The following is a 24,304-nucleotide window of genomic DNA, read 5'->3' on the forward strand; positions in this document are numbered from 1 at the left end:
TCTCCAAACCCACAACCCTGTTAATTAAGCAGAACAAAACTGCTCTGTCCTCTGTGCTTTTAGAGCACTTTAGACATGTACACATTTCCATTTTACCACATATCACATTTTCTAAAATGTCAGTCTTCCACCCACTAACATCATATCAACTTACTTATATCTCATGATGCCAGCAGAATAAAAATGTTTAATAGAGGAGTCTTCTTTTGTTGACAGCGTTGGCCCAGGAAGTCATGCATGTTGAAGTGAGTCACTGGAAGACATCGTGAGTGATGCAGTCCTGAAGTTTTCACAGCCTCAGGAGAAACAAGAATCAATAAAGTAGTTATTAAGAAAAGAAAGAAGTTGATGAGCCAGAGAAGATTAAAAAAGCAATCAGTGATCACTAGGAATGCAGAGAAGTTGCCCTCTTGCGGGGTTTAGACTACTTTACCAATTCTTTATTAACCAGTCTTTTTGCATTGCCATTCAGAAGGCTTCGGACATCGGTGTTTCTCACATATTGGGTGGCAAGTCCTTGCCCTTTAAAGGACTCATGCAGTTAGAGGCTTATGAACCAGATTTTGGTGCTTGAGATATATTTGCAATTGTTCCAGTGGAAATGACTCTTTGGTTTTAAATTCAATACTTTGGGGGTGCTACAGAATCCCCTTTTAGCTGTGTATAATTGGTTTTAAATTCAATACTTTGGGGGTGCTACAGAATCCCCTTTTAGCTATGTATAATCAGAAAATTACTGCTTTAGTGAACTAAACCAAATTTTAAAAAGTAAATACAAAGCATTCAAATACTGGGAGAATTCAGCTCCCTTTGCACTCTATGGGTTAGTAAACCATAGCAGGATATTTGGAACCATTTCAGAGATCTCTGGAAAAATTCTATTCCTCTTTCATTTTGAGATCAACTCCATGAAATATTTGTGGCCAAGTAGACAGATTTTCCTTGCAGACGATGTCTTTAAAAATTGAGCAACTTATTTTCATGGCTCTTATCCAGGTATTTTTGGGAAAATTTATTGCCCTCTTGTCACTGAAAATCATCGGTGTGAAGGTTATTGCTACCAGAAGAGAGCAAGAAGACCTAATTGATAACAGATAGTGAAGAAAAAGAACCACAAGGTATTCTTGAAATATTTATCATACATTGCATGCTTTAGTTATGTTATTATATACTGCTCTAAACTGCAGAAATAAACATATCTTACTGCCTCTGGTCATTTTTTTTACATACAGTTTTCATTAAATATTGTTTAAATTGGTAATGATGCAATATATAGTCATCATGCTCTTTTAAAACACTAATAAAAATAATGCATATCTATTTTGGATGATTAGGAAATACAAACATATAATAAAAAACCACAATTACCCATAATCCCATCATCAATGGAAAAGCTTTATTAATATTATGTGAAGAACTCTCCAGTCATTTATCTCTGTGTATGTTTAATCTTTTTTCAAATTTTGGATAATAATGCACTATGCTGTTTTAATAATGCTTTATTTAGTTAATATATCTTAATCATTTATTATATCTTTATTTTTTTAAAATGCAATAAAGTGCCTTATTTTCTCCATGTCTTTCATTTTCTTTTTTTTTTTTTTTTTTAAATCATCATTTTATTGAGATATATTCACATACCACGCAGTCATACAAAACAAATTGTACTTTCGATTGTTTACAGTACCATTACATAGTTGTACATTCATCACCTAAATCAATCCCTGACACCTTCATTAGCACACACACAAAAATAACAAGAATAATAATTAGAGTGAAAAAGAGCAATTGAAGTAAAAAAGAACACTGGGTACCTTTGTCTGTTTGTTTCCTTCCCCTACTTTTCTACACATCCATCCATAAACTAGACAAAGTGGTGTTTGGTCCTTATGGCTTTCCCAATCCCATTGTCACCCCTCATAAGCTACATTTTTATACAACTGTCTTCGAGATTCATGGGTTCTGGGTTGTAGTTTGATAGTTTCAGGTATCCACCACCAGCTACCCCAATTCTTTAGAACCTAAAAAGGGTTGTCTAAAGTGTGCATAAGAGTGCCCACCAGAGTGACCTCTCGGCTCCTTTTGGAATCTCTCTGCCACTGAAGCTTATTTCATTTCCTTTCACATCCCCCTTTTGGTCAAGAAGATGTTCTCCGTCCCACGGTGCCAGGTCTACATTCCTCCCTGGGAGTCATATTCCACGTTGCCAGGGAGATTCACTTCCCTGGGTGTCTGATCCCACGTAGGGGGGAGGGCAGTGATTTCACCTTTCAAGTTGGCTTAGCCAGAGAGAGAGGGCCACATCTGAGCAACAAAGAGGCATTCAGGAGGAGACTCTTAGGCACAAATACAGGGAGGCCTAGCCTCTCCTTTGCAGCAACCGTCTTCCCAAGGGTAAAACTTATGGTAGAGGGCTCAACCCATCAAACCACCAGTCCCCTATGTCTGTGGTCATGTTAGCAACCATGGAGGTGGGGTAGGCGAATACCCCTGCATTCTCCACAGGCTCCTCAAGGGGGCACTACATCTTTTTTTTTTTTTTTTTTCCCCTTGTTTGTCTTTTTTCTTTTTTTTTTTTTTTTTTTTTTTTAACTTTCCCTTCTTTTTTCCAATCACCTGTATGAAAAAAAAAGTTAAAAAGAAAACAAACATACAATAAAAGAGCATTTCAAAGAGACCATAGCAAGGGAGTAAGAAAAAGACAACTAACCTAAGATAACTGCTTAACTTCCAACATGTTCCTACTTTACCCCAAGAAAGTTACATAATATAGCAACATTTCAGTGAACTTGTTCCTACTACAACCATCAGAAATTAACAGACCATAGTCATTTCTGGGCATCCCCAGAACGTTAAATAGCTTATCTGTTCTTCCTGGATTATTGTTCCCCCTTCCTTAATTGCTCTCTACTGCTAGTTCCCCTACATTCTACATTATAAACCATTTGTTTTACATTTTTCAAAGTTCACATTAGTGGTAGCATATAATATTTCTCTTTTTGTGCCTGGCTTATTTCGCTCAGCATTATGTCTTCAAGGTTCATCCATGTTGTCATATGTTTCACCAGATCGTTCCTTCTTACTGCCGCGTAGTATTCCATCGTGTGTATATACCACATTTTATTTATCCACTCATCTGTTGAAGGACATTTGGGTTGTTTCCATCTCTTGGCAATTGTGAATAATGCTGCTATGAACATTGGCGTGCAGATATCTGTTCGTGTCACTGCTTTCCGATCTTCCGGGTATATACCGAGGAGTGCAATCGCTGGATCGAATGGTAGCTCTATATCTAGTTTTCTAAGGAACTGCCAGACTGACTTCCAGAGTGGCTGAACCATTATACAGTCCCACCAACAATGAATAAGAGTTCCAATTTCTCCACATCCCCTCCAGCATTTGTAGTTTCCTGTTTGTTTAATGGCAGCCATTCTAACCGGTGTTAGATGGTATCTCATTGTGGTCTTAATTTGCATCTCTCTAATAGCTAGTGAAGCTGAACATTTTTTCATGTGTTTCTTGGTCATTTGTATTTCCTCTTCAGAGAACTGTCTTTTCATATCTTTTGCCCATTTTATAATTGGGCTGTCTGTACTATTGTCATTGAGTTGTAGGATTTCTTTGTATATGCAAGATATCAGTCTTTTGTCAGATACATGGTTTCCAAAAATTTTTTCCCATTGAGTTGGCTGCCTCTTTACCTTTTTGAGAAATTCCTTTGAGGTGCAGAAACTTCTAAGCTTGAGGAGTTCCCATTTATCTATTTTCTCTTTTGTTGCTTGTGCTTTGGGTGTAAAGTCTAGGAAGTGGCCTCCTAATACAAGATCTTGAAGATGTTTTCCTACATTATCTTCTAGGAGTTTTATGGTACTTTCTTTTATATTGAGATCTTTGGTCCATTCTGAGTTAATTTTTGTGTAGGGGGTGAGGTAGGGGTCCTCTTTCATTCTTTTGGATATGGATATCCAACTCTCCCAGCCCCATTTGTTGAAAAGACCATTATGGCTCAGTTTGGTGACTTTGGGGGCCTTATCAAAGATCAGTCGGCCATAGATCTGAGGGTCTATCTCTGAATTCTCAATTCGATTCCATTGATCTATATGTCTATCTTTGTGCCAGTACCATGCTGTCTTGGCAACTGTGGCTTTATAATAAGCTTCAAAGTCAGGGAGTGTAAGTCCTCCCACTTCGTTTTTCTTTTTTAGAGTGTCTTTAGCAATTCGAGGCATCTTCCCTTTCCAAATAAATTTGATAACTAGCTTTTCCAAGTCTGCAAAGTAGGTTGTTGGAATTTTGATTGGGATTGCATTGAATCTGTAGATGAGTTTGGGTAGAATTGACATCTTAATGACATTTAGCCTTCCTATCCATGAACATGGAATATTTTTCCATCTTTTAAGGTCCCCTTCTATTTCTTTTAGTAGAGTTATGTAGTTTTCTTTGTATAGGTCTTTTACATCTTTGGTTAAGTTGATTCCTAGGTACTTGATTTTTTTAGTTGCTATTGAAAATGGTATCTTTTTCTTGAGTGTCTCTTCAGTTTGTTCATTTCTAGCATATAGAAACATTACTGACTTATGTGCATTAATCTTGTATCCCGCTACTTTGCTAAATTTGTTTATTAGCTCTAGTAGGTGTATCGTTGATTTCTCAGGGTTTTCTAGATATAAGATCATATCATCTGCAAACAATGACAGTTTTACTTCTTCTTTTCCAATTTGGATGCCTTTTATTTCTTTGTCTTGCCGGATTGCCCTGGCTAGCACTTCCAGCACAATGTTGAATAACAGTGGTGACAGCGGGCATCCTTGTCTTGTTCCTGATCTTAGAGGGAAGGCTTTCAGTCTCTCACCATTGAGTACTATGCTGGCTGTGGGTTTTTCATATATGCTCTTTATCATGTTGAGGAAGTTTCCTTCAATTCCTACCTTTTGAAGTGTTTTTATCAAAAAGGGATGTTGGATTTTGTCAAATGCTTTTTCAGCATCTATTGAGATGATCAATTGATTTTTCCCTTTCGAGTTTTTAATGTGTTGTAATACATTGATTGTTTTTCTGATGTTGAACCATCCTTGCATGCCTGGAATGAACCCCACTTGGTCATGGTGTATGATTTTTTTAATGTGTCTTTGGATTCGATTTGCAAGTATTTTGTTGAGGATTTTTGCATCTATATTCATTAGGGAGATTGGCCGGTAGTTTTCCTTTTTTGTAGCATCTTTGCCTGGATTTGGTATTAGATTGATGTTAGCTTCATAAAATGAGTTAGGTAGTGTTCCATTTTTTTCAATGTTTTGAAAGAGTTTGAGTAAGATTGGTGTCAGTTCTTTCTGGAAAGTTTGGTAGAATTCCCCTGTGAAGCCATCTGGCCCTGGGCATTTATTTGTGGGAAGATTTTTGATGACTGATTGGATCTCTTTGCTTGTGATGGGTTGGTTGAGGTCTTCTATTTCTTCTCTGGTCAGTCTAGGTTGTTCATATGTTTCCAGGAAATTGTCCATTTCTTCTACATTATCCAGTTTGTTGCCATACAGTTGTTCATAATATCCTCTTATAATTTTTTTAATTTCTTCAGGATCTGCAGTTATGTCACCTTTTTCATTCATTATTTTGTTTATATGGGTCTTCTCTCTTTTTGATTTTGTCAGTCTAGCTAGGGGCTTGTCAATCTTGTTGATCTTCTCAAAGAACCAACTTTTGGTGATATTTATCCTTTCTATTGTTTTTTTGTTCTCTATGTCATTTATTTCTGCTTTAATCCTTGTTATTTCTTTTCTTCTACTTGGTTTAGGATTGGTTTGCTGTTCATTTTCTAGCTTCTTCAGTTGATCCATTAGTTCTTTGATTTTGGCTCTTTCTTCCTTTTTAATATATGCGTTTAGTGCTATAAATTTCCCCCTTAGCACTGCTTTTGCTGCATCCCATAGGTTTTGGTATGTTGTGTTCTCATTTTCATTCGTCTCTATATATTTAGCAATTTCTCTTGCTATTTCTTCTTTAACCCACTGATTGTTTAGGAGTGTGTTGTTTAACCTCCAGGTATTTGTGAATTTTCTAAGTCTCTGATGGTTATTGACTTCTAATTGTATTCCATTGTGGTCAGAGAATGTGCTTTGAATAATTTCAATCTTTTTAAATTTATTGAGGCTTGTTTTATGTCCCAGCATATGATCTATTCTGGAGAAAGTTCCGTGAGCACTAGAAAAGTATGTGTATCCTGGTGATTTGGGATGTAATGTCCTGTAGATGTCTGTTAAATCTAATTCATTTATCAGATTGTTTAGGTTTTCAATTTCCTTATTGGTCTTCTGTCTGGTTGATCTATCTATAGGAGAGAGTGATGTGTTGAAGTCTCCCACAATTATTGTGGAAACATCAATTGCTTCCTTTAGTTTTGCCAGTGTTTCTCTCATGTATTTTGAGGCACCTTGATTGGGTGCATAGACATTTACGATTGTTATTTCTTCTTGCTGAATTGCCCCTTTTATTAGTATGTAGTGGCCTTCTTTGTCTCTCAAAACATCCCTGCATTTGAAGTCTATTTTATCTGAGATTAATATTGCTACACCTGCTTTCTTTTGGCTGTAGCTTGCATGAAATATTTTTTTCCATCCTTTCACTTTCAATTTCTTTGTGTCCCTGTGTCTAAGATGAGTCTCTTGTATGCAACATATTGATGGTTCATTTTTTTTGATCCATTCTGCGAATCTATATCTTTTAATTGGGGAGTTTAATCCATTTACATTCAACGTTAAAACCGTGAAGGCATTTCTTGAATCGGCCATCTTATCCTTTGGGTTATGTTTGCCATATTTTTCCCTCTCTCTATTAATATCCTTTATTGTACCCATACCGAATCTCTTTAGTACTGAACCTTTCTCCAAGTCTCTCTGTCCTGTCTTTGTTTCTCTGTCTGTAGGGCTCCCTTTAGTATCTCCAGTAGGGCAGGTCTCTTGTTAGCAAATTCTCTCAGCATTTCTTTGTCTGTGAAAAATTTAAGCTCTCCCTCAAATTTGAAGGAGAGCTTTGCTGGATAAAGTATTCTTGGCTGGAAATTCCTCTCTCTCAGAATTTTAAATATATCGTGCCACTGCCTTCTCGCCTCCATGGTGGCTGCTGAGTAGTCACTACTTAGTCTTATGCTGTTTCCTTTGTATGTGGTGAATTGCTTTTCTCTTGCTGCTTTCAGAACTTGCTCCTTCTCTTCTATGTTTGACAGTGTGATCAGTATATGTCTCGGAGTGGGTTTTTTTGGATTTATTCTATTTGGAGTTCGCTGAGCATTTATGATTTGTGTATTTATGTTGTTTAGAAGATTTGGGAAGTTTTCCCCAACAATTTCTTTGAATACTCTTCCTAGACCTTTACCCTTTTCTTCCCCTTCTGGGACACCAATGAGTCTTATATTCGGACGCTTCATATTATCTATCATATCCCTGAGGTCCATTTCGAGTTTTTCAATTTTTTTCCCCATTCTTTCTTTTATGCTTTCATTTTCCATTCTGTCATCTTCCAGGTCACTGATTCGTTGTTCAACTTCCTCTAGTCTTGTACTATGAGTGTCCAGAATCTTTTTAATTTGGTCAACAGTTTCTTTAATTTCCATAAGATCATCCATTTTTTTATTTAGTCTTGCAATGTCTTCTTTATGCTCTTCTAGGGTCTTCTTGATTTCCTTCATATCCCGTACTAGGGTCTCATTGTTCATCTTTAGTTCTTTGAGTAGCTGCTCTAGGTGTGTCTCTTCTGGTCTTTTGATTTGGGTGCTTGGGCTTGGGTTATCCATATCGTCTGGTTTTTTCATATGCTTTATAATTTTCTGTTGTTTTTGGCCTCGTGGCATTTGCTGTCCTTGATAGGGTTCTTTTAGGGTTTGTAGACCAGTTGAAGTCCTTATCTCTAGTTTATCAGATCTACAGCTTCGTGGAGTACACTTTCTCTAACTAACCAGCAGGTGGCGTCCACGAGCCACCTGTTCTCCACAAGCCAGATCTCCCCTGCTTAGCCTTTTTGGTGAGTGGGGGAGTGAGTCTTGTGGGGCCCAATTGGTGTCCCAAGCTTGCGTGTGTAGTTGGTGTTGCCTGCCCTGTATGTGGGGCGTGTTTCTGGGCAGTCGGGGAGGGGGGGTGGCCCTAACAATCAAATCTCCCTGATGATCCTAGAGTTTTAAAGCTACTGCAATAGTCTAATCCTTCAGTTCAGTCCTGCCACAGTTTGTCTCTGCCACTGACCCACAAGTCTTTGGTATTGGCGTATGGCTCCTGAGACTTGCAAGTGGGCCCCTCTTCCAGGCTGTGCACCCCGGGTCCTCTGTTGAGGGATGACTGTGCTATGTCACAGGTGAGTGCCGTCCCCCAAGGGCAGTTCTGGGCTGCTGGGCTGTGTTGGGAGGCTCCCAGTCTGCTCAAATGATGGCTGAATGGGGCTCTGTTAATTCACACTGCTCCCCCTTCCCAGCTCTGGGACATTCAGCTGAGGTTGCAGGGAAGGCTAATGTCCACGCCCAGTTTTGTGGTGTGTGCCTGTTATTTGAAGCACTTCCGTCACACTGGGTTGTCTGGGGCAGCTCTGGGCTATGGGGCTGGCGATGGGCAGGAGTGTTTCCTGTCCACCAGGATGGTGGCTGTGAGCGGACACCCCCCTTTTCTTGGGAAGTTGTGTTGTTTAGTGAATTTTCTCAGCCACTGGATTATTGCCTTTTGTCTCAGAGCTCTCTTATTTCTGCTCTTGACTTGACGTGCCCAAATTTCAATTCTTTGAAGCTTTCTGTATTGAGCTTCTTAGAGTAATTGTTTTAGAAAAAGCAAAAAGGATTTAAAAAAAAAAAAAAAAAAAAAAAAAAAACGGCCCACCTCAGAGATCTAATGGGTTATTGAAATGCTAATAGACAAAGCAACCAGGGCCATTAAGGAAAGGTGCCCTGGGCAGAGAGATCAGCCTTGCTTCGGGATTTGCATATGCGCCTCAAGGCCTGATCTCCGCCCTTCCCCTTTCTGTGTTCACCAGAACTCCAAAAATCCTCTGCTTTTACTTTGGAGCTTCTCGTGTTGTTTTCCTTCTATGCCCGTCTCCTCTCTGCTGGGCTGGCTGCTCTCAGAGTCTCTGGTGTCTGGCCTCAGTCTATCTATGGTTGGAGTTTGAATCAGTAGAATGAGTTTCCAATGAGAGCAGCCACTGCAATTCTCCCTTCTCCTTCCTGGAGCTGACAGCCCCTCCTCCCCCGGGACTGAGCCTGGCAGGGAGGGGCGCGGGTCCCCTGGCCGCAAAAACTTACAGATTTCGCTGATCTCAGCAGTTCCACGTTTTCATGAGTGTTGTATGAAGTATGCCCAAAGACAGATTGCTCTGTGGTGTCCAGTCCACGCAGTTCCTGGCTTTTTACCTACTTTCCTGGAGGAGTAACTAAAACATACAGCTCACCAGTCTGCCATCTTGCCCCGCCTCCCCCTCATTTTCTTTTATACCATGATTTTAGTTGAATTCAATATCACCCAAAAATGATTTTTACTTAAAAATATTTCCTCAGCTGGTAAGAGGCTCTATCCAGCACTTATCCAATGGAAAATAGGAGCCACACATATAATTTAAAATTTTCTAGTAGCCACATTAAAAAAGTAAAAGGAAAGTTGAAATTATTTTTATTAGTATATTTTATTTAACCCACTGTCTCCAAAATTCACCATTTCAACCTGTAATTATTTTTTTTTAAATCTTTTTTACATTCTAAATTTTTGAAATCTGGTGCGTGTTTTACACACACAGCACATCTTAATTCTGACCAACCGCATGTCAAGTGCTCAGTAATCACCTGTGGCTAGTAGCTGCCATATTGGACAGTGTACTTCTATATTGTCTTACATTTTTTACTTGACTATAGTAGACATCAAACAAACAAAATATTAAGCATAGCACAGACATGATTTCCTATACATGGTTCTTCTCTTATAATTTTTCTTTCTCCTCTAACTTTTTCAGTAAGATTCAGAGAAGTTTCACATACAAAATTGCACATGGTCTGGACATGAAAGCTCCTTAAGGACCCCTATGCCACAGCTTCCCTCCTGTCGCTACCCACCCTCCCCAGAGGCCCAGGGTTCTAGGACTTTGGTCCAGAATCACCTGTTTCACATACTTTGTATTCTTGTTCTAGAGCACTTCCTTATATTTCTGCCTCATGATTTCTTTGAGGTGATGTTTCTAATCTAAATTCTCTGGTTACTGCATTCATTTGCCCCTTGCCACGTTGGGGAATTCTGCAGCCTTTCCTATTAGGCAGAAGTTTCAAACTGAGGCCTGGGAATCATTGAGTTTCTGAGGGGTTCATGGGCATGTGGGTATTTTTAAGAGTATCTATTTCCAAATCCTCAACTACCATATGTATTCTCCTCTAAAATTAACCTGCCTGAGAATATTTTCCACATGTTCACCTTTCAGTCTTTCACTCATACCTAACAGTACTCTGCTTCATTGCAGGGGTTGGAAAATCCTCAGGGCACACAACAAAAAGACATTTCTAAATCTTGGTGTGAGGGCTGAGGGAGCAGGTAACTATAGGAAAAGGAAACTAACCTTTTTTGAGGTCAAGTGCTTTCTAATTTTCTGCTTTTAGCAACTCATCTAAGTGAGTGATCAGCTTATCAATTCTTAAAAATAATTTTTGATAATTGAACACAAAGTAATTTTTTGTTATATAACTTGGAAAAGTTTTCAAAGTATTGAGGGGCCATTCCTAGGGGCATAACTCTTTTAATTCCCAAATATTTATTTATGCAAATATGTTTTCTCAGCACTTACATCAGAAAAATGTTAAATAGGAATAAAACTGATGGGGAACTCTGTGTTACTTAAAATAAGTAAAATTCACCTAGCATGCATGAAGAAAATCTTCACGTATCTCCTCAAGATATGTATTCCCAGTAAAATTTTAATTTTTATGTTTATTAGTAATAATATATCTGTTCTCTTACTAGTACTGTATTAATAATAAATGTAAATCAACTCAATCTAGAGCCTTATTTTCACAGGAAATAAAATATTTCAATTTATATGCACCGTTTTGTGTTGCAGAAAATTTTGATAGAGTGATCAATCTAAGCCTTTCAAATATAAAAATACATGCTTAAAGAAAAATCTTATGAGGGAAGCAGAATGGAAATATGAGTTCAAGAAGAAAATAAGAAATACATAATGATCCCCAACTGTTCAAAAAAAATTTTAATGGACAATAATGGGTATCAAATGGTACTTATATTTAGATCTGATTTGTTATATTTAAAAAAGAGATGTCAAAATTTCATTAAGCTAGAAATTATTATCTTTATCACTACATTAATGTGCAATGAAATTTCTTTAGATGTCAATTTAAAATATGCAATATAGCATTTTTTTTTTTTAAAGAGACAGTACACAAATAAAAGTTTTGAAGACACCTACATTTAGCCCAGCTCACCGGTAGCTAGCCCTCAGGATATCCCTTTGACAAAACATTTAAACTTTCTGTGCATCAGTCCCCATTTCTATAATGTGGGAATAACATTTACCTCACACCGTTGTGATTTAATCTACATGTTAAAGTATTTTTAAGCTATGCTGTTTAAAGAAGTTTTTTTTAATTATTTTTTTATCCATGAATTCCTTTCATCAAAAATATTTCTAAGACATCTAATATAAGGCAGTTCTTTTATTAGGTTTTGTGAATATATTGATTAAATAGAGGAGTCCTTTTTTCATAAATCTTACATTTAGTAGAGCAGAAAGAAATAAACAAGCAAAAAAATAAAAAAAACCAAATAGCTGCAGATAGTGATGTTAGAAGGAAATAATACCAGATATTTCAACTGTTGCTGAATTTCCATTTTGTAGTTTTTGAAAGAATAAAGAACCTATTTCATTACACAGAATATCTCTTTGATATTCTAGGACAGTCAAGGAATTTACAATATAGTCCACAGGGCCCTACAGCTCTGCCCCTCATCTTGCCTCTCTGACATCATCTTCTGCCATGCTCCATGTCATACAAAGTATTCCAGACATGATGGCCACTTTTCAGAACCTTCATTACTCCCAGCATGCTGCTTCCTTTTGGTATTTGTATTGTCTGTATCCTCTCCCTGGAATATCTTTCCCGATATGTGATAGGATAACTCCAACTCCCTTACCTGATCATCTTATCTAAAATTGCAAATGATCTCCCCTGTCCTCTAACCCCACATTATTAGTGTACTTTGCTTTACTATCTCCCTTTTTCCTCCTATAGGACTTATCACATTCTAACATCTATACCATTTATTATTTTTTTCTTCTTGAATGTAAACTCCACATAGGAAGGGGTTTCTAGAATTCTGATTCACTGATGCAGTCCAATCACTGATGACAGTTGAATTAAGTTGGAACCATGTGAGGTAGATTCTATTTTTGTTACAGTTATCTATTGCTACATAACAAACCACCCACAAACTGAGCAGATTGATATGAAAGAATTTATCAGTTCTCACTATTCTCTGTGCCAAGAGTTCAGGGATGGCTCAGCTGGATGGTTCTTCTGCTATATGGGACTCACTCACTCATCTGGCTTCAGCTGGCGGGTGGACTGGGCTGGAAGGTCCAAGAAGACTTCATCACATGCCTGGTGGCTCAGGGCTTCTCCATATGGCCTCTTGCTCACTCTATGCTCTCTCCTCTCATCTAATAGTCTCACTTGAACTTCCTTATAGCATGGCAGTTGGCTATCCTGAGCAGAAGCTGCCAGGGCTTATTAGACTTAATCTTGGATCATTTTCTTTATATTCTATTGTTTAAAACAATTCACAAGGCTGACATACAATCAAGGGGATGGGGAAAAGAATCTATCTCTTGATGGGTGGAATGGCATAGGCACATATAGAGAAAAATGGCAGCCCTCTGTGGAGACTATATACTGGAATTATTCTCATTTTCATATGGGAAAATTGGAGCTCAGAGTTATTAAGCTGACATTAATAAATGGCAGAGATGTGAGTCAAATCCAGGCTTCAATGATTCCAGAGCTTGCATCCTTAACCACTCTGCTGTACACCTTCTAGAAGAATGACTTCCACACTGGCAGAGAGGAAGTCTGGGGATTGAAAGTCAGATTCTCAGGGGTCTGGAAAGCAGGCATGTCATTGGGGAGGCAAGCACATGGGGTTCCAGGATCTTATCCTTTCTTCAAGCAGAAGATATCAGCCCTGAATCTATTAAGCCTCTTGGCCTTTCACCTGAGACTCAAACTGAAGAAGGGATTTTTAAAAACAGTTAAAATATACAAAACAAGGATTGAAAAAAAAATGTCTTTATAAAATTTCTCCTTAACTTACTCTATTTCAACAATACGTGAGTTTGTTTATATCATTGTTACCATTGTCATGTTTATAATGTTTATAAATGTAACCATTAAAGATAAATAGCAGCTTACCATTACAAATTGGTATTTTATGTTTAAGCTGAGCATGGTTTTTATACAGTGATTTTAAAACACTAGTTTATTTGGAAGGTTCCCTTTGAGCTCTTTGAAATGTTCTAATGTACAATGTATCCAATTTCAAGTTGGCTGGGAAACTGTACGTTTCTGCTGTGTTCTTTTCAAGGATATAATTTAAGTAACATTTTTCCATACAGTTGATGAGCATGTTATGTTACAATTTTGTACAAACTTGGCATAATATGATTATAAATTTTAATAACTCTGTTACTCCATACTACTGCAAATACTGGGGAAGCAGCACATGGTGAGCAGTGATGGGCTCCCGTGCCTCTGTTGGGTAAGTGCTCCTTTTCTGCTGTTTTATACATTGATTGCTGCGTGAGATTTTGTTTGATGAAAGGTGTCCACTGCAAAAGAAAAGTGTCAAAACTAATTCTAACATTAAACAATCTCTAAGCCATGGAGTTAAACTACAAACTCTATGATTTTATGGCCACCAAATAATTTATTTCTCAAAATCTGACCAATCAATTTCTGAAAAGGTTAAAGGATTCGAAATTTTATGAAAGTTTTTGGCAATCATGACATTAATTGGAAACAGACAATATGAAAAAGAATGGAAAATTTCCTTTCCTGTGCTGCTGATAAGTTGGTATAAATATTTTACTCTGGTGTAATTATTTCATTCAAGATGTCTTGAACATAGTTATGGAAATCACAATTTCTCTAGAAAAATGCCTAACATTCCCAGAACCACTTCAGAAAAGGGGTACACAGAACTTTCTATCCAAAAAAGTCACTGGAGGACCAGAACCATTAGAGAATAGAAACTATCTTAGCTTTTGAATAGTGAGAATGCCAAATTTAATTCAAAATCCATTCCAAATCCTTGACTAGTTTTAGTTTGCAACCAAACCCTATTTTCAATATGTGTCTGGAACAATTCACTTTTTTTTTCATGGGCCCAATACATTATCTTTATTTTGTGTATGGTAGAATAGGCATCTCCCACTTACTATAATCCATTCCTAAAAATCTGGTGTTTGGCATGAAAACACCCAGAAGCCTAATCCTCAATAATTTATTCTTAACTTATTTAGTTTTTTAATACTGAATTATTTTAAAGTAAATACAGACATCTTGACATTCTATCCCTATATACTTTGTTGTACAACTCTCAAAAATAATATCGTGTTACAGTCAATTAACACTGTAACACCTAATAAAATTAATAATTCTCTAACATCATTGAAGACTCAGTCTGTTCTTCAAAAATACCAATTAAAAATATCCTTTACACCCAGGTTCCCATTCAAGACAACATATTGTATCTGAGTACTATTGAAACAATTCACTTTTGTTCCTGAAGTAGCAACTGGAGAAATCATGGATCACTCTAATTCCTCCTGAACTGGAAAAGAGCACAAAAGTTACATATCTCTCATGGTGAGTGCTGGAAAAGATTAAGTTGCCTTGGATCTGGTTCAACACTGGCAGTTGATAGAGATTTTCTTTAGAAAGCATACAACATTCTAATCAATGTGGGTCATTTCTCATAGCCAAAGCATGGTCTAGAGCAAACAAACAGGCACCAAGTCTCTTGCAGAAAGACAGACTTGTTCTCAAGGCAAACCAGATAGAGCATTGGCTTTGAGAAGTGTAGTTTAGAAGACTTGGGCTCTGGATTCACAAATTTGGAAATGAAGCTAAAATTGACCATGTATTGTTCCAGAGATAGAGACAATGAAATCAATGATCAGATCATTGCAACAAACCAAATGAAAAATGTCAAGGAACTCAACTGAGGAAGTAGCAAACAAGATGGAAATGAAGGGATGGATAAACCACAATGAACAGCTAGGCTGATGGAGGGTGACCAGCCATTCCCAAGTATGTACGAACTGTGAGGTTTCCTGGGATACGGGACTTTCAGTTTTAATACTGAAATAGTCCTGGGCAAACTTTCCCAGTTTCCTGGGATTAAGGGATTTCCTAGAATGCAGTACTTTTAGTACTGTAACTGGGAAAGTCCCAGGAAAACCAGGGCATCTTGGTTACCATAGGCAACCTTCCTTTATTTTCTTATAATCCCCAAGTTCTTTTTTTGTCAGAGTTAATGAAGTTCCTTCCTCTGACTAGGACATTGAAACCCTCTTTCTAGAACTCCCACTTAAATCTTGATAACTTCAGACAATTCTCTTCTAATGTCACCAGAAAATCTTGAAATGAGTCAGAGTTGGAAAAACATTAAATGGGTGAGCAAGAAAAAGGATTACTACTGATTTCTATCAAATCAATGCAAATCAGCTGACATCTTTAAGTATTGTGATGGAAAAAAGAAAATCTAGAATTCTATAGCCAACAAAAATACCCTTCAAAAATGAAGGTAAAATATATTTTCAAAAAAAAAAAAAAAGCTGGGAGAACTTTTCACCAGCAAATCTATACTACAAGGGCTAATTCTTTCATCAGTGTGAGGGAAAATGATGATAGATGGAAATTCGGAATTAACAAAGGAATGAAGCACAAAAGAAATTATAAGTATGAAGGCAAATATAAAAGACTACGTTTTCCTGGTTTCTTATTTTCTTTAAATAAATATTACTATTTAAAGAAAAAATAATTTTTAAAATTATGATTGACATTTAGCTTCAGCTCAATATTGAGAAAGTTAGAAAGTGTGTCATTCTTATCCTTACAGCAACCTAAAAAGCCAGATAATCTGCAAATTAGCTATTTTCTTGAACACAGTAAATAGCTGAGGTTACAAGGCAATCAACTAACCAAAAATCTAAGTAAAATCATATGCTTCAAAAAGAGAGGCTGCGTGAGCAATTGCTTACCTGAATGAGGACCTCATACAAGCTGATAAGAAGAATTCAAGCAAAATTTTGTATCCAAGTGCTAAAGGATGATTGCGGGCTTAGCAGAAAATTACAGGATCTGGGAGCAGCAGACACAAAAGATTGCTCACTTCTTTGCAGGCTCTTATCAATGTATTGCCCAAGGCATTCACAAGATTAGTATTAGGAGGGAAACCTGAGAAAGCCTTCCTTATGCTACAGGCCTGGGGAATGGGAGTGGCAGCCACTGTGAGAAAGACGGGAAAAACTGCCTTGGTGCTTCTCTGCTGTTTCCCCTACTGAACAAAAGCTTTAAGCTTCTGGTTGAGGGGAACCAAACCCTTTTTTCTTGGGCTGCAAGTGAAGACTCATTGCAGCTAAAGAAAGTGAACAACAAACTCCATCCCTGGGAAGAGGTAGGAAAACATTCTGAGTTTAGAACATTAGAGATTCCTTGCCACTGAGAGTCATGGGATTATTGAGAAGATCTCATCCCTGAGACTAAGGGTCTTAGCACCTGTCTTAGACTGAGAATAAACCAGAACAACAGAGAACACATGCCCTGAATCCTGCCAGCAGGCCCCAAAAAAGTTGAGTAATCAGTAATAGCACTCTTATTCTGGGAGCAAGGTCAGAGCACAGAGAGAAAACTTCTCTAAGAAACAGGGCAAAGGGAAGACCTAAGGCTGACGTTTGAGCAGATGCAGAGAAAAACCTTTTACTAAACCAGCTCCCAGCCTAAGCAGAAGGTAACACTAGAGGAATTTAAAGGAATTCAACAACAAAACTCAAATCCCTATCAATTACTGACTAGAGTGGCTCCATTCCCCATACTGAAGGCCTATCAACCGAAAAGGTGTAATGTCTATTTACCTCAGTTTCTAGTATTTTTTACAGGTCTCAAACTTTGTCACTATGAATCAGTATCTGTTGGGATAAAGAAAAAATGGTAAACACTTTGCAAATCCTGCTATCATATACCCTGCTATCAACAGGGAACTTCTATGTCAATCATATTTATTGATTGTCCACTGACCAAAAAACTGTAGACTAGATGTTGTGTATCATGTGGTAATTTCTTGAGTTGTATGCTTACAATTTGTGAAATTTCCTGCATTTATGTTAGAGCTCATTAAAATTTATACTTTTTAAAATAATAAAGTAAAATAATCCAGAGGAAAGCATTTTTGAGTTCCAAACACATGCTAACTGTCATTAAATAATTTACTGAAAAATTATCTACCTGGCTATTGCTAATTTGCTATTAATTTTTCTCTGGAAACCAACACTCTGCAGTGTGCAAATGGCTCTGGCATGGGTTATGTTTTGGAACAGCAGCCCTGTGGAGTTTGAAGTTGAAGTCAATTCAGGTGACATTAGCCTTTGAGTAAGCAATGCTCAGCATGAGGTTTCCATTCGCCCTTTTCTAGCATTTTTTTAACCTGTTTACTTTATGCTTCCTTCCTGCTGAGAGGTCTCTGGTATCAACAACAAATAAATGGGCAGCTGTAGTCTGCACAAAGGGATGCCTTAGGTAATCCCTTTATGATGAATCACCTGATTTTTTATTAATTCTTGTCCTTTTGATTTCAAGAAAGGGCAGAGGGCACTGCCTGGGATCCCACCACTGATGAATTCTGTTTGCTCTTTACTTGCCAATAATCAAGGGGCTTGATTTCTTTAAAGTATGTGATAATTATAACTGCATCAATGCTTGTTTGTACAGTATCTCAAAATATTTTTATATACATTTTCTCATTTTTTCATAATAGTCCTATTGAGGACCATTATCACCATTTTATTTACAAGGAAACCAAGGTGCAGATCTATCTTATAAAATAAGCAGTTTATTAGAGATGGCAAAGCTTTAGTATCACTGTGCCTGTGTTTGGGTTCCCCCAGAAGCAGATCCTGGGAAAGGAAACAAACGCAGAGTTTATTTGGGAGAAGATTTTAAATATTTCATACTTACCGAAAAATTTCTGATAAACTTTTTTAGACATAGTATTTTTTATCATGTAATATTTGGAAGCATTCTTAGAAAGGATAGCATGTGAAATAAACTATTAAGATGATCTTAAAACTTGTCTTTCAGAGTCCAACTCTTCTCAATCATCACTGACCATTTGTTCCTACCAGATATTATTCTTGGGGATATAGTTTTTCTCAAATTCCAAACAACAGCATCTCTGCAATTTTCTTCTAGACCCTACACACCTATTCTGCAAATTTTGGTGCTTGTTATTCTTGATTGGTATATCATAGACAATCTTTTTGCACGTATGTCAGTAAAAAAACTTAACACAGCATAATCTACTTGTGGGTTTCTTCTTTCTTCAGTGCCATAAGGCATCTATTTGCAGCTTTGCAAGAAAATACGCAGTGGATGCATTCTTTAAATGTAAATATTTGCTTTGCACATATCAAATTTATGCCCTACCAATTTCTTCTGTTGCCTTTCTAGGTACACAGTAACTTTTCACCTTTAAAACATAATGCGATTTTAAAAATGAATAAACAATAGTGGAACTCAATATCCATAGTGTATTTTAATATTGTCTATAGCTCAATTTATATTACAAGAGGTAACTAGTGATGGGCAAGTTTCAGTCATGCACACAGGCAATGAAAACTATAATGGCATAATCGCTGTCTGGCCTAAAGTCATTGTAAGATGCCATCAACTGTATGACACATGACAATTTCAAAGATTTAAAAGCATAGAAACCTTTACATCTCAAAATAGATGAAATATGTCATCACATATCTAGTAATGTAGAGTCAAGGCCTCCCTGCTAGTCTAACCTTCTTTCAATACATTGTATAGCTTTTTTCAATAAGGGTGCTTATCTCCTTCAGTTTCATTACTATAGTTAGAATTGTTCTACTTTTTAAAATGTACATTTATAATAAATCTTTTAAACATGAGAATTGATGGTCCTTAAAAATTCCCTAATTCCTGAGAATTTTTTAAAATTTGACTAAAAGAAAATCTTAATAAATGGTGATGAATACTCAACTTCTGGTTATGAAGAATTAGTACTATGATTCAATCTTTGGTAAATTAATTTATAAATGAGCTAAAACTAAAGCATAATTTCTGTGGATCTCATCAGCTAATTTTACAATTCTTCTAGGCAATGTGCAAAAGTAAATTGCCTCAACAGATAAAATATATTCTGTAAGAATGCATGGATGAAAACAGTATTTGATTTGCACTGATATAAAGACAAAAAGAACAGCAACACTGGAACAGAACTGAGAGTGCAAACACACACATTTCATGTACAAATTTGCATTACTTCTTCCCCCCATACATAAAAGCTTCTCTCTCTCTTCCCACATCTTACCAGGTTTCATGCCCCTGCTAAAGTTAAATAAATGTGGCCTCCCCAACCCCCACTCTTCCTTGACCAGCCGCTGCAGCTCCAACCACGTGACATTATAAAGGCGCAGTCCCCAGGTCCATGGCAATCTTTGTTCCCCACCTTCTGAGTTGAGCCTAAGCTCCTGACATGTTTCCCTGTGTGACTCTGTGAGGTGTGTGGCTCCTCTCTGTTCTAGGACCTGTAAATACTAGTAAATTTACTTTCATATATCTCTGTTGCCACTCCTCCATGCTGCACCGGACTATCCTTATTAAGATCCTTATAACTCAAAGTGGCATTATAATCAGTAGGGGAAGATGAGTGTTTTGTAAATGGTGTTGACACAAATGATTATGAATTTGGGGCTTTACACCATCCCCAAAATTAAGAAATACAAATTGTTTGAAAAGATAAATTTACACCAAAAACAAAACAGTGTATACAAACCCATATTAGCATTTGAAGAAAATAAAAATAAAAATGTATTTGATATAATGGATTAGAAGCAATTTTGTTAAAAAGTCATAAAACTTAGAAGAATTTAAGGGGAAAAATAAAAAAATCTGACTGATAATATTTATAAATTTATGTTCATAAAGAACTGTATAAATGAAGTTTGAGAAAAAGTGAAATGTTGGTAGAAACTATAGGCAATACATATTACAGTTAATGAACTAATATTCCAAATATATAAGGTATATTTGCAATAAGAAATATTGCAATAAGAAAACAACACTTAATCCAGTGTATAAACGGGCAAAGGATAAGACACAAGATATGATTTCAATACACACATGAAAATGAGTAGCACCAGGGAAATGCAACTTAAAATCAGAATAATATATTTTTCTTCTGTTAGGTTTGCAAAAACAAATTAAAATATTGATCATATCCAGTGCATCAAGTGTTGAAAAAATAAGGAAACACTCAATACTAATTGAAGTTTAAGTTATTGCAACTCTTGGAGGAAAATTTGGCATTTTTTCACCATAATTTATATGTGCATAACTTCTGGCCAGCAATTCCACTTTCAGCAATATGCTACTTTGTTGCATAAAGACATTTGTAAGAGGAAGTTTATCAGAGCACTGTTTATTACCAATACTGGATTCAGTATAAGTGCTCATCTGTAGAAGAACATATTTGGTATCTCCAATACAATGGATTATTATGAAAGATTTTAAGGTAGATCTTTATTTACTAACATGAAAGAGCTCCTAGATGTAGTGTTATGTATAAACTCTATCAAATTGCAAAAGAATATGATATCATGTAGCATGACTCCATTTATGTACAAAAAACACAATATTTTCATGTGTTCACACGTACATATTCACATACATGCAAATACATAAGAAAAGAAAAAGAATAAAAGTAACTGAACTTGATAAATTGCATCTATCAGAGACCTAAACAAATATCACAGCAAATGGGGGCATTTTAGAAACACATACATTAAATCAGGAAAAAGACACTATCGTTGCTACTATTCAACACTTTACTGTAGGTATTAGTCAATGCATTTAAAAACTAAGAAAGAAATAGGATTATATGTTTGAAAGTAAAAGATAACATTGTTATTTTTTGTAGGTGAAATGCTTATCTACTTAGGAAACTTAAGAGTCAATTGACAAAATATTAGAACCAATAAGAGAGTTCAACCAATTGGGGGGGTGCAAGATCTGTGTACAAGGTTCAGTGGCTTTACTCTGCACCTCTAATGTAACATGCCACAGTATAACACAGTATAACACTGTATAACATCTTCCAAGCCTCTGTAAGTTTTTTCACTGCTGCTACTCATCTTTTAAGCTAATGTCACATACTTTAAGGTTTTGTTTCATATTTTATTTTTGTTTTTATAGGAGCCCTCACTTCAAGTACCAATATCTGTATTGGTCAGGGTGGTTAGTTGAAGCTGAAGTGAGAAACAAACCCTGATATCTCAGTAGCTTGACACAGCAAAAATTCCCTTTTCACAAATGTATACTCCTTTGCTGGTTGGTGACTACCTGGGTTAGCTGATCTCCATGTAGGAACTCCACAGTTTCGATCTGGTGACAAGGTTTCCAGTTTACAGCAGACAGGAAAGAAAAATATGAAGGGTAACATCATTAGCCAGAATTTGTCACACAGTGTTGTCAAGTGGAAGGGAGCTGAGAATTGTGTGGTAACACATGGATATTTAGTGAGTACTAAATGACCCTGTCACAATATATTGCATTTATCTTGAAAAAGGGGAACTCATTTTATATAGATTATAAATGTCCCTCTCAAAAGAAGCAACAATAACAACAATGGGATTTGGTTTTTCAGAAGTCAAAGCCAGGAAGGAGAAAAGGCTAAAAGAATATGTTTTAAGCTGATAAAAATAATACCTTTTTTTTTCCTAGCAAAATATAGTCATGAGTTATTGGTACGCCAAAAAGAAAAACAGTCATAGTTTAAAACTGTATGAGACCTATTTTTAGATAACTTTACCTTTTAAAAGTCTAGTATCATTGTAACTATATTTATTTTATTTGTAAATAGTAAAAGGAGTAATGTTTAAAATGATTGTATTATAATTTTAATCCTCATTTCTGACAAAATACATGTAAATTATGAAAATAGGAAAACAGAAACTGTGATGAAAAGAAAATAACAAACATAATCTTGCTTCTTGGTTATAACCACTATTAATATTTACATTCATTTCCCCTATGTTTTCGTATTTTACATTATCAACATAAAATGCTAAATATTATTTGACATATTTTCCTTTTGCTAAATATTTAACATAGTAATATCACATGCCATTCAAAATCATTTGTAAGCATCATTAAATAGCTATTCAATCAACCATATGGTATGTACCAAAATTTATGTTAATTATATCCTGCTTATTGGACATTCAGGTCTCTTTCCAATTTTTAAAATTACACATTATAAGAAATGAATGTCTTTGCACATAGACCTTTGGACTTTGAGTGTTTCTTTAGTATTGATTCCAAAGAACATAGTTACTGATAAAAGGGTATATATGTATATATATTCAGAAGCTTTATAAATTTGGACAAATTTATTTCCAGAAGTGTTCTCATTTGTACTCTTACCATCTGTACACAAATATGTCCATTTTACCAAACTTTTATTAGCACTAGATATAGATACAGAGATATATTTTATATAATTTGAGAAGTAAAACTGCTATCTTCTTGTTTTACTCTATGACTGTCATTTTTGAGTAAATACATATAATGGAAGAATAATTTTTGTTTAAAATAAAATGCATAAATTTTAAGGTTCAGTTTGATAAGTTTTGATAAATGGATACAACAGTAACCACCTACCCAAAATATTTTGATCATTCCATCCTTTCTACCCATTTCAAGTCAATCCCTCCCCATAGGCAGACAGTTTTTTATTTAAATTTTAGTTTGAAATGATTTTGAACTTACAGAACAGTTGCAAAAGTAATACAAACGTCTTACAGAGAACTCCAACATACCACACCCAGATACCCAGATCCACTAATTTAAATTTTTTTCCACTTTTGCTGCATCATTCTATCTAGCCATCTAACAATCCATCAATATCTATCTATCTGTCTGTCTGTCTGTCTCTCTCTCTCTCTCTCTCTCTCTCTCTCTCTCTCTCTCTATCTATTTTTCTGAACATTTGAGACCAGGTTGCACATCTTATACTACTTGAACCCAGTACTTCCATGTATATTTCCTAAGAATGAGGATATTCATTTATGTAATCCACTTGTGGATTGAACTTATCAAGTTCAAGAAATTTAACATTGGTACAAATCTTACATTCTATATTCTAATATTTCTTATGTCCCAATAATGTCTGTGATGGTTAGGTTCATGTGTCAATTTGGTCAGGTGATGGTGCCCAGTTGTCTGGTCAAGCAAGTGCTGACCTAACCATTACTGCAAGGACATTTGTGGCTGGTTAATAAACCAGAAACCTGGTTTTTAAATCATCAGTCAACTGATTTCATCTGTGGCTGATTACATCTATGATCAACTAAGGGAGTTTCTTCTGTACTGAGAGATTCAGTCAATTGAACTTAATCCAATCACTTGAAGACTTTTAAGAGAGAAGAGAGAATTTTCATTCCTGCTTCAGCCAGCCAACTTCTCCTGGGGAGTCCACCGAAGGCCTTTATAGGAGTTGCCAGCTTGTGGCCTGTCCTACTGAATTTGGACTCGTGTATCCTGCCCTATGGAATCTGAACTCATGCATTCACACAGTTCTGTATGACATTTTTATAAAATCTCACATTTACAGTTGGTTCTGTTTCCCTAGAGAACCCTAATACAATGTCCTTTTGACACTTTTCTCCTCCATTCTTAGATCCCATCCAATATCATGCATTGCACTTAGTTGTCATTATGTTTAGTTCCTCTTTCTTTCTCTTATCCCAGTCCCTCCCAAGTGTACCATTCCATGGGATTAATCACATTCACAATGTTGCAGTACAATTATCGCCATCCATTACTAGAATTTTGCCTTCACCCTAAATAGAAACCCTACATTCACTTTGAATTTAATTTCTCATTGTCCATGTCCCACACCCCTGATAACCTTTACTCCACTTTCTATCGCTATTCGTTTGTATACTCATATTTCTTTGTAGTTACCATGGGGCTTAAATT

The sequence above is a fragment of the Choloepus didactylus genome, chromosome 1, assembly GCF_015220235.1.
Source record: "Choloepus didactylus isolate mChoDid1 chromosome 1, mChoDid1.pri, whole genome shotgun sequence".
Lineage (NCBI taxonomy): Eukaryota > Metazoa > Chordata > Mammalia > Pilosa > Megalonychidae > Choloepus > Choloepus didactylus.